The sequence below is a fragment of the Xenopus laevis genome, chromosome 2S (genome assembly GCF_017654675.1).
Source record: "Xenopus laevis strain J_2021 chromosome 2S, Xenopus_laevis_v10.1, whole genome shotgun sequence".
In the NCBI taxonomy this organism is placed as follows: domain Eukaryota; kingdom Metazoa; phylum Chordata; class Amphibia; order Anura; family Pipidae; genus Xenopus; species Xenopus laevis.
The window spans coordinates 87,692,785-87,710,294 of NC_054374.1; the positions used below are offsets into that span (position 1 = coordinate 87,692,785).

Genomic DNA, 17,510 nt, shown 5'->3' on the forward strand with positions numbered 1-17,510 from the left:
AAATAAATTCACCCATCACTACTGATCACTGTATAATATTGGGGTAAAAGTACTAAGTGACAAATAATAATAATGTTAAATTGTTCCATATGCAACAATAGCAGATAGGAGATATATGTTTTGCCATTTGGTCACCTAATTATTAACCAGAGATTTTTGGGATATAAATACTTATGCCACAATTACAATGTATACTTGGGGTTAGTGGAGATGATATGCATAACAAATACCTACCTACCTAATTTGACAGGGACTCCTTGCTATTGACAGTGTCAGTGACCACCATTTGACAGCTGCAGAGAGAAAGAAGAAAAAGGCAAATAATTATAAAACTAAAGCAAATAAAACAATGGAGACCAACTGAAAAAATTGCTAAGAAAATTATTTTCTATAACATGTCAAAAGTGAAGTTAAAGGTGAAATGCCCTCTTTAAAAAAACTGACAATCTGCAATTTATGTATATCAATTTTGTAATCAATTTTCATTTTGCAAAGAAAAAAATGATTTTATTGGTGGACACACTAAGTTGTAGGAAAGCTAATGCTATGTTCATGTCCCACTAATACCCTTGATGGTTACACACTATATAAATATTTTCTACAACCTTGTACAATAAAAGGAACTAACATATTTCAGCAACAGCTACATTTTTTAAATTATAATAACAATCTAAAAGACAAAAAGATATTTTAAGCCTTGGTTAAAAAACAAAAATATGGTCCACAGAATTTGAAGGCAATTATCTGCACCTCCATGACTTGAAGCTATGCTCCTGGAAAAATAGCACAGCCACATACCCAGTCTAGCATATACTGTATATATGAATCTATTCTAAACAGAATACAAGTCATGTGGTGATCCAGTATTATATTAATAAGCACTTTTTGTTTGTTGTCTTCTTGGGAGTTTTCAGTTTTTCAACCACCATCGGTATAGTAAACATTATTTTTACTTAGATATTTCTAAGTTTTTATATTGAAGTTCAAACCCTGAACCTTATTTCTCAATCTTTTTTTTCATTTAAATACCCATTAGGATGGTTGTTATTTAAGTAAATGTCAGTAACTAAAAAGGTCGCTTGGAGGTGTCAGAGTTAAATTAATTTCCCCCTAGTGCTTATTATTATGGTGACAATAGCTGGCTATAGTGCGTGAAGACTCACTGCTTCTTGTCATTTTAAACATGACTTTCTTCAGCACAAACTAGAACACATACATCTTACACCATTTGACAGGTCTAATTTGTTTTCACTGTCCTAAAGGTTTATGTGTCTGTTTCTACTTGGTGACAGTTTTGATAATAATATACATATAATATGTTGCCTTTACCTTGCTAGAACCTCTATATAATTATGTACAGTTTAGCTGAAGGTTGAAAAACAATTTGGAAAGAACTAAAGAACCCCAATTACTACAACTAATAGACAATAAGAAAAGGGTTTAGTAATATTTAGGGGCACATTTACTAAGGGTCGAAGTAAAATCCTTCGACTTCGAATATCGAAGTCGAAGGATTTACCGCATTTAGTTCGATCGAACGATTGAAGGAAAAATCGTTCGATCAAACGATTAAATCCTTCAAATCGACGATTCTAAGGATTTTAACCCATAGATCGAACGATTTTCCTTCAATCAGAAATGACTTAGAAAGCCTGTGTGGAAGGTCCCCATAGGCTAACATTGGTGCTCGGTAGGTTTTAGCTGGCGAATTAGCTAGTCTAAGTTTTTTTATCGAATGGTCGAATAGTCAATCGATTTTTAGTTCGAATCGTTCCAGTCGAAGTCAAAGGTCGAAGTAGCCAATTCGATGGTCGAAGTAGCCAAAAAAAAACTTTGAAATTCAAAGTATTTTTCATTCTAATCCTTCACTCGAGCTAAATAAATGTGCCCCTTACTGTTCTGATCAATGCATTAGTTCAGCAGGATATTATAAACTGCTTTAAACAGACAAACTACATTCTGAGCTCTAACACCCCACTGAATTAACGGTTAATGATATGTAGTAAAGCAGAAAATGATTTGCTTGTTAAAGGCAAGACTTTTTTGCTTTTAATATAGAACAATTTCTGGCTGGATCTACTGTATATGCTGCAGACAGACATTAGTTGCTGAATATAACAATGACAACACACAGGATTGTTTGACCATTTTTAGTCCAATATACAGTTATTTCCAGGCAGTGTTTAGAACCATTGAACATTGGCACTAATGCATCAGTGAGCAGACAAATGGAAAATCCAGTGTCACCAGCACAACTGGAATGGTGTAGGGCAGGGATCCCCAACCTTTTAAACCCATGAGCAACATTCAAAAGTAAAAAGAGATGAGGAGCAACACTAGCATGAAAAATGTTCTTTGGGTGCCAAATAAGGGCTGTGATTGGCCATTTGGTAGTCGTATGTGGATTGTCAACCTACATTGAGGCTCTGTTTGGCAGTACACCTGGTTTTAATGCAACCAAAACTTGCCTCCAAGCCCGGAATTCAAAAATAAGCACCTGCTTTGAGGCCACTGGGAGCAACATCCAAGGGGCTTGAGAGCAACATGTGGCTCATGAGCTACTGGTTGGGGATCACTGGTGTAGGGTCTACCTGGTGACCAAATTAATTGCTCAATTATCTCAACTGTCATGTGCAGTTTAGTTAACTCTCTTGCTAAGATAATATGCCCTGCATGCCTTCTGTTGTTCTGCAAGATTCTTTGACATATGCCAGGCTTATAACATTAGATAATAACATGGCAGCAGAAGAGACTCTTGCAGCAAAGGCAAATTTTTAGCATGGCAAATAGGGTTTGATTTAGGAATTCTGTCTGCCTATGGTTAAATTACATAGACAACATTCAGAGCACACATAACAGTCTCGGACATCGATGCACAGAATAATTGTAGAAGAACCGAATAAGGTCAGGAAGCCATTATTTTGGCTGCCATTGTCACTCAATAAAATGCAGCAGGTAAAATACGGTATGTAATTAAGGCTTTAGTGTGACAAAAGGTGACCAAATAATAAATAATCAAAAGGTCTCCTGGGGAAAGCAGCTGTTTATAAGGGTACATAAAGGTTATCAATGTCATGTAGCAAAAAGGAAAATAGAGAAAACAGTCATTTCTGCAGGCATGTTGCTTGTATAACCTTTTGGGTCTGTCATTATGCAACTTGAAATATGTCACATACTTCTCCCCATTGATCATTTTAAAACTTCTCTTGTTATGAGTAAATAGTAATGCCTGTCATTGTAACATTCTATGTACCTGGCTGATCATGGCATAATGATGAATTTACTTTTGCTGCCCTTAACAGAAGTATAATATCACTGCTTCATTTATTCAGATATATTCTTAATTGAACAAAACCTTACAGCCACTCCGATTCGCTCGCGTCATCCGCATTGCAACGTCTAAATTACCCTTTGATGTTTGTTTAGAATCCAAAAAAAATAATAATTGTAGATGTTTGTTGTTTGAAAATAGTTTAGGAATACCTAACTAATTTTAAAAACAGTAACCCAATGTGTGTTTCGTAAATAAATAATATATATTGTTTAAAGTTTTCCTGTTGGAAAATGTACAGTAAATACATAACCATAACCCTTGAGTTGCAGTGATGCTTCAGGCATGCACCTACCTAGGTGGTCCCCTTGGGAAGTCTAGGTGGAAACTTTTTGGAGAACAATGGTAGCCAGCACTGGTGGGCTACAGGGAAAGAATTTATACAGAAAGTGGAACTGGAATATCATCTTATATGGATACTGACCCAGAAGGCAAGGGGGAAGATTTTCATAGAATGCAGTATTGTGGTGCTGCCTGTGCTCTCCAGTGAGACAATTCCTGAGAGAGTAAAGACAATCGAGACTAAGGCAACCAGACCCGTACAGGACCCACAACCTAACCAAGTTCAACCAACCTGCATTTTTAGCTTCACAGACCTTCCAGCAAACCGTAGGCATTTTTGTTAAAACCTTAACTGCCATGGAGCCCAGAAGTGACTATATATATCACTATAACCTAGAAGTGACATGATTTGGGGGGTGGATGATTATTCTTTTTTAACATTCTGATGTGACCCAAGTATATCCCATAGTGTATCACTCCAAAACCATTAGGTGGAGGCTTTGCACATACTGTACCGTATGTGTATCATGTTTCCAAGGTTATCTGACTACAAAGCACAGAGGGTCCCCAGTTCTAAGGTAAGCCCAGTTTACTTGATGTTTAAAGGATAGTGACAATTTATATAGACTGTGCATATATAAACCCTAGCTCTTCTATTCTTTTGTAATGGATGTGCCCCCCCTCCCTGTCTGCCAGTAGAAAAGAATAGGAGTACGAGGGTTTCTATAGTCATAGTTACATGTTCATGTTAAAACTTGAAATTGTCCCTATGCCTTTAACTCATTTGACTGTCTGATGATACATTATATATATAAACCTCTAATATTAAAATGCTTTTCCATATGTTTATGAAAAGTTAACTTCAACAGAAATGTATATTTTCCAATTCAGCATTATGGGGCTTTTGTTTTATATTGTCAGTGGTTTTTTTTCACTGTGCAGGTTTTATTCAAGTGTACAAAGAACTTCCAGCATTTCCGTGAGGGCTCATTATTTATTTTATGAGATGAAAAGACTAAAATATCACTTTACATTCAGGCCTCTTCTTCTATCTGCGATCTCAATCCCTGGTATGATGATGGAGGACTTGTTGTCACGGCAACTCTCATTCATAGCTGAAGAATGAATCAAGATGGCTTTAATTGGTATTGCTGAATATATCTATTTTGGGATCAAAATAATCATGAAAGCAGACACAAATATTATTCTACACACGCACACACGTATATATATATATATATATACAGTATATGTTTTGTTTATTTTGTAGGCTATTATAACCTAATAATAATTCACATTTATCATGTTTTCCTGGAGCTTTAAAAATGTAACCCCAAATGAATGTCGGGTTATAGAACCCAACATTATGCTGCTAGAAATAAAGGGACAGGATACTGTATATTGCAAAAAAAATATTTCTTTGTGTCCTTTTTGCATCCATTGATTTCTGTTTACTATCATAACATGATGCACAGGTAACAGAAATACAATCTTTATACAGTAATTAAAAGGACCATTAAAGGGTAAATATTTAGCCATGTTCAGTATGGGCTAAATTAAAGAGTTCATAATCATATGCATTCTGCCTTTTGTTGTGCTAATAGGCCAATTGTTTGTTTAATGCTCTACTACTTCCTGTAAGCAAGGGAGATAACTTTAATTTTTTTTTAAAAAAAAACGTGTTATAAACAAACACCCCTTACCCACAATTGTTGCCTGTACCTCAAGTTACGAGATGTGGGGATGTGTTTACTAACATTGGAGATAAATGTCACTGGTGAATGGTGATTAACTGGAAAGTGTCATTCCATTAATTGTCTTCATCCCTCCTATAATTAATCTAAAGAACCAAAAAAACAAGCCCTATTTCTTGGGTTCATGTTAAAGAAAGGCTATATTAGCAGTTCATCTTTACAAAACTAAATGTTTTCAAACAGTATAACGCAAATAATTGGTTTTTTTTTCCATGTTTTAAATTTGTTTTTCTAAAATTTAAAAAAATTATCCCTCCCTCATTTTTCAGTCATAGCTGAGAAACCAGATAGATTGTAGTCCCTTAAAATGTGATGTTACATTGCTCAGGAGTGCTTTTAAATAAATGATGACGATGATGATGAGGGGCAACAGATAAATGCAGACTAAGATTTTGAATTGCAATAGTTAATAGCTTCAAGATGAGGAGCATGTCTTTTGGGCCTGAAAGTAAAATGCAAACACATTTTTAAAACTTTTATTTTTCATAAAACAGTACAAAATTCAGAGCTATCCTAGTTTAGGATGGGGACTATTAAAAAAATGAAAACTTTGCGCTATTCTTTGAGTGATGCAAGTCTGTGCCTTGCGAGCATCTCAGCACAGGTAAGGGATCCAATATCCAGAAAGCAATGAATTACGGGAAGGCCATCTCCCATGGGGGCAAATTTACTAAAGGGCGAAGTGACTAACGCTGGTGAAATTTCGCCAGTAGACATCATTTTGGAACTTCACTGATTTAGTAACGGTTGCCCAAAAGTCCCAAAAAAAGCTAGCATCTTTTCCTATTTTCAGGGTGATAGGCTGCAAAAGAGTTTTTTTTGGGGTAACCGGCTTCCCCCCTACATTTCCTAACATATGGCACATAAACTATACACTGGGCTCATGTGTAAGGCATTATAACAACTTTATTTTCTTTTATTAAGGTTTCCCCGGGCTTGTGTAGTGTAATGTACTGGCTGCAACATATACGTTCATTTCACTTTAACTTCCTGCAATTTCTGATTTTAGTGAATTAGCATTGTCCTGGCGAATCTACGCCTGGAGAAGTGACGCGCTGTGAGCGAAGCCGTCTCTGGTGGATTATCAGAGGTTAGTGAATTTGCCCCATAGACTCCAGTTTAATAAAATAAATCATTTTTTATTTTATATTTTAAATGATTTCCTTTTTCAATAATAAAACAGAACCTTGTTTTTGATCCCAAGGTGTAAATAATTCTTTAATAGACTAAAGTATGGAAATCCAAATTACGGCTAGATCCCTTATCCAGAAAACCCCAGGTCCTGAGCATTCTGGATAACAGGTCCCATACATGTATTACTTCACAAAATCTTTGTTAAATGTTGTAATTTTAGGATTGTTATATATGTGTGTGCGTATTTTCATTCCTTGTTTACTGTATTTATATACCCCATTGCTTAGAAAGGAAGTTTGTGAAAAAAGAACCAGAGGAAATGGGGTATAAACACATTGTAAAAAATATACTTGCATTTCTTTTAAATCCTGTTCTACAGTTGGAAGGGTAAAACACCAAGGCAGCACACATTGATTTATTACCAGCATCATCTACCTGCTCAACTACAAGGGCAGGAATGTCAGGAAGAATGTGACAAAACCTCTTATCATTGTTTTTTATTGGTGCTGGCAATCCAGTACAATAAGAAGTTTGAGCTTTAAGTTCCACCCTCAGAAATTCTTCTACAATAACCAAAACTGGATTTTTTTTTTATTGCTAAACATATTAAATCCTCCCCGTCTACAGGTAATAACATTATTGCTTTTTTTGCCTTCAATACTTTAACATATACACCCTGAGAAAGTTTACTGGTTTGTTAAATATATTTTGGGTGGTTAGCTCTTATCTTCTTGGCCTTTATGATAATTTTACATTCCCACTGCTTGGCTCGCTTATATTCCACACAATGAAAAAAATATCAGTCGCTTGCGTCGAACCGCATCACGTCAACATTATTTGGACGCCCATTGACTTTAACACCGGCGTCAAAATTGACGCAAGCATCAAAATTTGCGTTTCTCTAATTTTTCAGGACAAATTCACCCATCACTAGTGTTAGGCGGTTATTTACTAAACTCCGAATGCAAAAATCAAGAAAAAATTTGTGATTTCTTTGTTATAAAATCAGACTTTTAAAAAATCACTAATTTTTCAGAATTTATTAAACCCCGAGGACGTAAAAGTCTGAATCTGAAAATCCGGCATCTCAGACCTGTCAAAGTTGCATATAAGTTCCAATGATTTTTTGATGTGCGCTGGGTTTCGTGCAATACCCCGAAGTTTTTGGGTGAAAAGTCCGAAAAAATTGTGAAATTTGTGAAAACCGGTTGAAAAAAATCCGGAAAAAACATGCAAATCGAATTTTTACCCGCAAAGCATATTTTCGGGAAAATACCCTAGCGGATTTGATCGAAGTTTGTAGCAGGAAATATTGAGATAAATTCGGACTTTGATAAATAACTCCCTAAATGAATCAACTTATCATAGAAAGCAAAACTCTCCCTAAATTACAGGTATAACAGTGTCTTATATAAAATATTCAGTTAGCGAAATTCAATAAAGCCACAATATTTTATCTGATCACAGCATTTAATTGCTTGTTCCTACTGCTAGCTCTGAAGGGCAGCTGTATGGATGTGACCACATTGCTCAAGACTGATTTAAATGATTATTACTCCACGTACAAACAGGGAAATGGTATAGATCACTAATTCTTTGTCACTAATTCTTTGTAACTGATTAGCATTTGAATGCAGAGCTGTCACCATGGAGATGCATCCTGGCAGTTGAAAACCCACGTGTGTCTGCAGTGGCACAATTCCTAACACAGTCTTACATGGAACTGCAGCAGGCAGTCAGTCTGTAGTGCTGCATTGTTCTTATTATCATCCTTCAAATTTAAAGTGTTTGACTAAAGTGTTATGGACACTTCAGGAGCTGATCATCAGGATAGGGAGAAGCTGAAATCAAAGCATGGCAAGCAGCCGTTCCGAACTTTAGTCACATTGAGTGGTAAAGGCAAGAAGAAAACCAAGAAGAAAGAGAGAACTAACAATATTAAAAAGAAGGGCCGCACATCTAGCACCCCATCTAGCTCAGATAAGGCAGGTGAGCTCATTACTAGGGATCCCCTGTATTCTGATCAGCAGTTCCTGCAGAAATATACAAGCATTTGCTTTATTCACCGCATGCCAATGATAAAAAGAGTTTTAGGGGGCTGCGGATTACTATCTGTTTAAAGGCATGTGACATCAGGATGTTGCTCTTTCACAATTTTAGTTTTAAACTACTTTCCTTTAGACACATTTACATGTTTTTTATTGCACAATTGAATTACCTTGACAGGGCACCTGAGGACTTTTAAAATCACAATTTATATCATATAAGGAGTTTTGCTATTTGCTTAGGCATTAGAATGTGAATGCCCAATTTGTTACTGTTTATAATGAGATAAGAAACAGACTTGTATCCATAGAACATGATTATGTAGTGGTGCCAGGGCTACTCCCTAATTTTGTGAAATGCTGGGAATATGTTTTGCATAGCAACAGAATGCACCAACACCTGCTGGATTAGAAAACCAGGCCTCTTCCCTTACAGCAAATTTCTGAATCTATCTAGATTCCCTGAATCTATCAGGGATAGCGCTTGTCTTTGGAGACTTTTATACTACATGTTCTACTAGCTGAATTGAATAATGCTGTGCTATGATCTGGGTTCAAGACTTCTGCTGCACTTCAATTGCATTCATGAAGAGGTGCAATTCTTTGCTTTATGCAGGGGAGATTCTGAACACAGTGCCCCAAGCGCTTAACTTTCCTTCACCGAGGTGGGGGGCATCGCTCTCTGCACTAGGAGAGACAAATTCTGGTTTAATGGGGTTTGCTCACCTTCCAACCTTTTGTTTTCAGAATCTGTACATGGATGACTGAGCTATTCAAATACAGGCTTGCACACAGAAGAAAGAACCTACAAGATGGCATTTTTTTAAAATTTAAAAAAAAATTGTATTGATACAATAGTGCAGCAATAGTATAAAATTAGAAAATCAACTATTCAATTTGTGTCATGAAAGTAAATTCAATAAGCTTAGCATTGTAATACAAGCACATGCCACCTTGGTGCAATCACAGGCTAAAGGAAGCGGATATACTGACCAAAGAATGAGAATTACCCCGACGTTTCACAATAAGCCTTTATCAAGGAGAATACCTGGATTACTGAGCTACCAGACTGAAACACTAGAGACACATGAACAGTAAACTTTAAACTTGAGTAACTTTAAAACTGTAGAAAAACGAAAAGCAAGTGAAAAAAGTCTTTGTTTCTGAAAACAACTCTACTGAAAGACAACCCCTTAAAAAAACAATTCCAATTTTACAGTTACCAGGAGTGGCCTTTTACCCTCCTAGTAACTTGTTTGGCTCCATTACCTGAGGCAAGTTACTAACTCACCTCATGGCAGCAGCACCCCTTGTTTTAGGTGAACTGAAAAATATAGCTGATCATTTGTAATTTTGGAATATTTTTATGAATGCAGTCTGGCATTTCACAAAATGTTTTTGTACTGTTCACATGGGAACGTTAAGGTTAAAGTGAGGGAGGAAACATTCCTGAAATATTTCCAAATGCAAAATATAAAACTTAATTTGTTATGCCCCATGCATTGCATTAAACCATAATTAGCATTTATTCAAAAGATTCCCACCTCCCAGGCAAAATCCCGCTGGGTCCACTACCTGCCCATGCTGTCCCCAACCTCCGGCCTTGGTTGTGGCAAAAAAAACTACGACCTTCACCGGGGGGGGGGGCAGTTGTGTTGTTGTGAAAGGGGTTGTGGCTGGGAGGGAAGCCCCTGTACAGCAGGCCAGGTAGGCCCCAGGCCCCCCAGTCTGACCGTGCCTCCTGCCCCAATGCTCTGTACTTTGCCCAAGATATAGAGTGGCAGGAGTCACAGCCCACATGGGGTCTTGTCCTTAGACAGAAGTTTTCATCTGGTGCTCATTGCAGAGAGCAAAGCAAAAGGGTGCAAGAGCTTTGCAAATAAGCAGTAAAGGAAACTCTTGCGCCACTTCCAGCACCCAGGGTGATACACCCCTATGGTCTTCTATGCAAAATATAATTCCTCTTTGTTAAAGTACAGTAGGGAATACATAAGGCACATTCATATTTTCTTTCTTTTTTTATTAGAGCCGACATATTGCTAGCCTAGAAAAAATCTAAATGCATTTAGTTTCCACAGCATTGTCAGAACCGGTAGTATATACAAAGAACAGCAAAGGCTAGACAGATACTAATTGTAATTATGATTGATTTCCACTGAGGGAAGAAGGTAGAGTGGCAGCAGACCCATTCAGTTTCTTGAGTTTGAACAGCACTGCTCTAGATCTGCTTTTTTATGTATTTGTGACTGCACCACAGACAGCGGTATATATGCTGCCTGCTAATGTAGCAGAGAACTCTGCCCACCTCTTCCCTATAAACTGGGGAGATGACATATATGTGACATAGCAAATACCTATAATACAATTTGCTAGTGAAAGAGACTGTCGATAGCATAGTTTCGAGCGCTATAGGAAAGGCAAATTTTCGCTTAGGCAAATGATTGCTAATCTGCAAAGTGCGAATTTCGCAGAACGTTACCTCTTTCAACAGAGTTTCCTCGCCACCTTAAACCTGGCAAACTGATAAGCTACAACCTCCTCAATCTTATGTTAGTGACATCATATCCTGTATGCCGAAAAGTCATAAGTCTGGCTATTAAATATTTTTGTTACAAAAACAAGGTGATCCCTTAAAACTTAAATTAGTCCCACGGCAGAAGCAGAGGTCTGACCTAAGTCAGTAAATTTCAATTAATTCTATGAAGAGAAAAAGAACCCCAATTGCTTCTCACTCGTTCAGCAGTTCCTCAATTATTAGACTACCTATTAAATGTTTTGTGATTGTCAAATGGCAATCACTGACCAATTAAAAAATAAAGTGCTAAGTTTTAACCTAATAAAGTTACATTAAAGTGCAAGTGCAATATAATTCATTCTATTGATTGTAATATAACTTAAGGGTTAATAAATACTTAATGGAGTTAATTTATACTTCGCACAAATTAATAGCCTTACGATACAGTGTATTGTCTGGTACCTTATGTTTGCACTCGCAATCAATCCGATCAAAGAATTAATTACAATAAAAATAATAAAGTGCTTCAAGTGCTGATTTAATTACTATTAGATGGCAATTACCATAAATTCATACTTGCTTCAACATTAATTAATTATAAAGTGCTTAACAGCAGGCCCGGACTGGCAATCTGTGAGTTCTGGCAAATGCCAGAGGGGCTGCTGTAAGATGCCATAGAAAGTGACTACTAAGTGGGCCGGTGTAGGCTGTTTGGGCCTCTGTGTAGTAGGAATGGCAGGGCCTATTTTGAATCCCAGTCCAGTCCTGCTTAACAGTGCTGAGTAATTAATAATAAACAGGTAATAAATAAGGTAGTTGATATAAGGAGGACCACAATTGATGGGATAAATTATTTTAAAAAATACACACGATGCACAGGTTTAAAAGTTTTAGCGAGAAATAGAAAATTGGAGGAGGTGGAGTTGTCCCAAAACTGCTACCTAAATTGTTTTCTATCCCTGGAACACCACAAAGACAAAGGAGGCAGAGTATCCAGGACTGTGGTCTCGTTTTTTAATCTAAATCCTATTCTGAAAAGAGCTGTGTAATCCTAAAAAACCACAAATCCGCGGGCTCTTGTGAGCTTTAGTAGCAGAGAAAAGAGAGATAACCGAGCACTGGTAGAAGTAGATATCTTCCCCACCCCTTCAATTCCGTTAGCCCAATAGCAATAATAGCTTTGACTACGCCTTGACAAAGCTATTATTGCGAAACGCGCGTCGGCGTTTGGATTCCTCTTTTAACTTCAAATTTTAGAATAATTTGAGTCTATTGGGCTAACGGAATAGAAGGGGTGGGGAAGATATCTACTTCTACCAGTGCTCGGTTATCTCTCTTTTCTCTGCTACTAAAGCTCACAAGAGCCCGTGGATTTGTGGTTTTTTAGGATTACACAGCTCTTTTCAGAATAGGATTTAGATTAAAAAACGAGACCACAGTCCCGGATACTCTGCCTCCTTTGTCTTTGTGGTGTCCCAGGGATAGAAAACACTTTAGGTAGCAGTTTTGGGACAACTCCACCTCCTCCAATTTTCTATTTCTCGCTAAAACTTTTAAACCTGAGCATCGTGTGTATTTTTTAAAATAATTTATCCCATCAATTGTGGTCCTCCTTATATCAACTACCTTATTTATTACCTATTTATTATTAATTACTCAGCACTGTTAAGCACTTTATAATTAATTAATGTTGAAGCAAGTATGAATTTATGGTAATTGCCATCTAATAGTAATTAAATCAGCACTTGAAGCACTTTATTATTTTTATTGTAATTAATTCTTTGATCGGATTGATTGTGGGTGCAAACATAAGGTACCAGACAATACACTGTATCATAAGGCTATTAATTTGTGCGAAGTATAAATTAACACCATTAAGTATTTATTAACCCTTAAGTTATATTACAATCAATAGAATGAATTATAATGCACTTGCACTTTAATGTAACTTTATTAGGTTAAAACTAAGCACTTTATTTTTTAATTGGTCAGTGATTGCCATTTGACAATCACAAAACATTTATTAGGTAGTCTAATAATTGAGGAACTGCTGAACGAGTGAGAAGCAATTGGGGTTCTTTTTCTCTTCATTAAATATTTTTGTGTTAACAATTTTTTTTTTACCAGTTTGAGGGGCATGCCACATTTGTGTTAGAGTGGGCTCATGTCTAGGGCATTAGAGGATCTCTTGTCTTTATTATGCTTCCTTGAACATTTGTAATAATAAGTGGCCACTTTAAGCATTTCCACCAATATCTCTAATAAAGACTTTATGTGACTTGTATGTACCTGCCCTATTCAAATTGACCTAAGCGTAAGTGTACTAATAAGTTTCGCTAGACAGACACGAACGTTAGCAAAAGTTCGCTATGAAATGCTCGCTCTAACAAATTTATTTATGCCACTGTCCTTATGATAGCTTTCTTTTTAATATCAATCTCCTACTTGGCTGACAAACTGCATATTACTTGTTGCTAATGCCGTAGAGCAAGTAGTAACAAGTTGGACTGTATTGTTCATTGTGCCAGGGTGGAAGTAACCATTTAATGCAGAAATCTATGGCTTGTGGAGTGAAAGTTAATGGTCACTTTTAAGAGGATGTTAAATGTAATGAATGATATTCTATACTGCACCCTCTGTGTTATTATGTGTAATAACAGTATGGCTACAGATTGTGTTCTAAATAAGCATCCACTACAAATGTCCCATGATTAAAAATAAACTGAATTGGCAAGGACTTGCACTGTTTTTGTGTATTATATTGGGATGTAAAATTAATATTATGATGCGATAAAACCTTCAACCACAAGGTGGCACTGGGTTTTAAGTTAAAGAAAAAGAAAAGACTGCAAATTGTACAGTTGCTTGGGTTTCTTCTACTTGACATTAATAGAGTAAAGTAATAAATGTTGCAAATGTGACACCCACAAGACTGTAGATAAAAGTTACATTTTGACAGTATATTGCAGTATATATTAAACTGGCCAACAATGTTGAAATCATCCATTATGTTTCAGAACTAAAACCATCTGATAAATGTGGGCATGTGTATTACAATACTAATCCAACAATCTATGGTTTGTATAGGAGAGAGAAAGTTTTTCATTATATACAGTAGAAGCCCGATATTACATTGCCAGATCTTACATTTCCTCGGAATTTACGTCATTTAGTTGCAGTCCCATTCTGGCAAGCTGCATTTTTTTTCTTTCCGGGATTTAATGTTTTCCTGGAATTTCCTCAGTTTTGCAGTGGTCCCCTGGTAACTTAAAAATGGTGTTCTATTGTAATCAAATCCTAATCTAATTCTCACTTTCAAATGGACAGAATGGAGTTCTACTGCTCAATTCAAATTCACGTTGCTTTCCTTTTATAAATGTGTTTATTTGTTAAATATTTACCAGACTGGCCATTAATATGGAACTTCTGAAAATTCTTCTGGATCCTCCAGTTCAATTGATTGTGAATCCAGTGTATTATTTGTTCATTATTTTTCATGTATTTCAATGAGCCATAGAGTCTAAGCCAAGATACGGAGTAAAATAATGATATAAAAAGTCAAGCAATAATATATGTATGTTCAAAATATTACTTTGAGCCCCTGTGAAATTCTACATCTTGCCAGAAATAAAAACTCAATTAATTGGGGTAAATTTACTTACCTCCAAAAATCCATCAGCGATGACTTCAAGCACATCACAACACTTCTCCAGGCGTAAATTTGCCTGGATAACACTAAATCACGAAGATCCGAAGGTGCGCACTGGGTACCGAATGCTTGCGAAGTTGTGCTAGCGATAATACGATCAGCAGTTCGAAGTTATGCTAGCGTTGGCTCATTTGCATACGGCGTCCAGTTAAAGTACAATGGCGTTAGAGTGTGAAGTTGCGCCAGAATCTATCTCCTTCACTAGCGAAATTTTTTTTGCTCTTTAGTCTCATCTATAGCACATGTATGTGCAAACATTTTGGCTTTCTCTACCATCAACTTAAACCAATGAACAAACACACACAGATATATTACATTTGCTTTTGTTTGCTGGTGATTTAATGGAAGATATATGCTTTAATTCTAAATAGTGTTTTCTTATATTCCCCACATATTCAATCCAATAATGATAATTAAGCAGGGGAAACCTTACTATGGGCTGTGGAGCATTATGCATGCTGTGTGGTACCCAATAAATGGACCCTGTTGTGTTTAATAATTGCCCTGTGTTTAGTCTTTCACATACTCTGTTGCTGTAATGATTGAAAGGTGGAGCACAGAACACCAGGAACACAATAACTGTATTTGAAGCTTCTCTCCCACAAAGCTTTATTTGTTAGTCAATGGGGAATGTCTCTGCTGGAGTAAAGAATAAATTATTTTCCATTCTCAAATACACTGAGCCTGATCAGTAGACACAGCACATGCTGACTGCAGAATATTTGGAAGAAGACTTTTATCTAATAGGGATCAATTATAGGTATGAGATCTGTTATCCGGAAACCTGTTATACAAAAAAACTCCAAGTTACGATAAGGCCATTTAGCATAGACTTGGGGGGTTATTTATTTATAAGTCTGAATGCTAAAAACTCAAAATATTTTTTACTAAAAAATCTGAACTTTTAGTGAAAAAAAACTTGAATTTTTTTTCGACACTGCAAAAATCCAAAAATCCGCCATCCCAGACCTGCCAAGGTTGTATGTAAGCCAATAAGAGAGGCCCCTATCGTATTTGGAATTTTCTGTAGTGTTCACTGGAATTAGCCTGGAAATTTGACTATTTCAGGCTTTTCGGGCAAAAAGCCAAAAAATTCGGACTTCTCAGGAAAAAGGCCAAAAAAAACAAGCGATTCAGAAACAAATCAGAAAAAAATAGTACAATTTGGGTTTTCACTCGATTTTATCGAGTTGTTACCTGATCTGATTAAATTGAGCTTTTTTAATAATAAATAAGGTCAAATCGTGGATTCTAGTTTGGTAGGACTTTTTTTATAAATTAAATAACCAGAAGAATTCAGATTTTGCTAAATAACCACCTTATACTCCATTATAATGAAATAACTCAAGTTTAAAAAATGATTTCATTTATCTCTGTAATAATAAAACAGCACCTTGTACCTGATCCAAACTAAGATATAACTAATCCTTATTGGGGCAAAACCAGCTTATTGTGTTTATTTAATTATTATAATTATTATTATTTAATTGATCTGACAGACTTATGAAGTATGAAGATTCAAATTATGGAAAGATCCCTTATCTGGATAGCATTCTGGATAACAGGTCCCATACCTGTACCTTTATGCTTAACATGTGCTTTTATTGATGCTGCATTCATCTTAGGCTGTGAAATAAACACATGTCAATGACATTAATGGCATGGCTAAGAAGCTGCAAACGTGTTCTTGTTAGGTTTAATTTATTTAACTTGTTTGACTTTTATAGTATAGATAAGCACAATGCCAAAATCAAGCAGAGCCAGGAGCATACTCCTCTTCCTCTCAGCCCACAGTTTCCATGACCAAGCATAAGTTGGAAAAACATTATACTGAGTGTACTGAGAAGACGTCTTCTCCCAGTGGCCGTTCATCCAGGATAGCACTGAATGGAAGCCTAAGGTGGAAGGGAGCTCTTGATGACCCATTTGCCGAAGAGGAAAGAATACGTCAGTGTAAGATCAACAGAAGAAAACGATATTTATTAGCTGCTCAGCAGTCCACATGTAACAAAAGTAATTCACAAGATGGTTTTCATGATGACATGAAGTTGTACAACAGTGGTTCAGTAGCAAAGAGAGACTACTCAGATTCCAGTTTCATTGGGCAGAGTGGACAACCCAAGCAACTGTCAGCCCTTCCATTTCCAGCCCATGTAAACATGTTTAAGAATCATTTATGATAGGTCCTTTACAAAGATATTTCTGTGGTGTGGAATGGGATTGGAAGGCTCTGAAAAGCCTATGTTTGGTTGTAAGTTAAGGACATACTAAAAGACGACATACACTAATGGTTCCAATTGCTTGTTTGCATTTCTTAACACTTTCCGAATGCCTCCTCTTCCAAACAAGGGAGATGAGATAAAAGGCACTGTTTTATATTATTATTGTTAAGGACTTTTTTCCTGCTGTACATTTTGTTTGTCACTGTAGCAATGTGTGATTAACCCTGTGTTTAAATGCTATATCAAAAGTGTCATTTCAAGGGGTGGTTCACCTTTAAGGTAACTTTTATTATGTTATAGAATGGCCAATTCTAAGCAGTTTTTCAACTGGTTTTCATTGTTTATTTTTTTTGTAGTTTTATAGTTATTTGCCTTTTCATTCTGACTCCCTTCATCGCTGATTCCTTTCTAAAAAACAAATGCCCTGTAAGGCTACAAATGTATTGTTATTGTTACTTTTTATTACTGATCCTTCTATGCAGGCCTCTCCTATTCATATTCCAGTCTCTTATTTAAAT

General features: G+C 36.3%; 1 pseudogene; it reads left to right on the plus strand.

Moving 5' to 3' along the window:
• Positions 1 to 8,303: 8,303 nt before the first annotated feature.
• Positions 8,304 to 16,950, plus strand: LOC108709634 (annotated as a pseudogene).
• Positions 16,951 to 17,510: the final 560 nt, after the last annotated feature.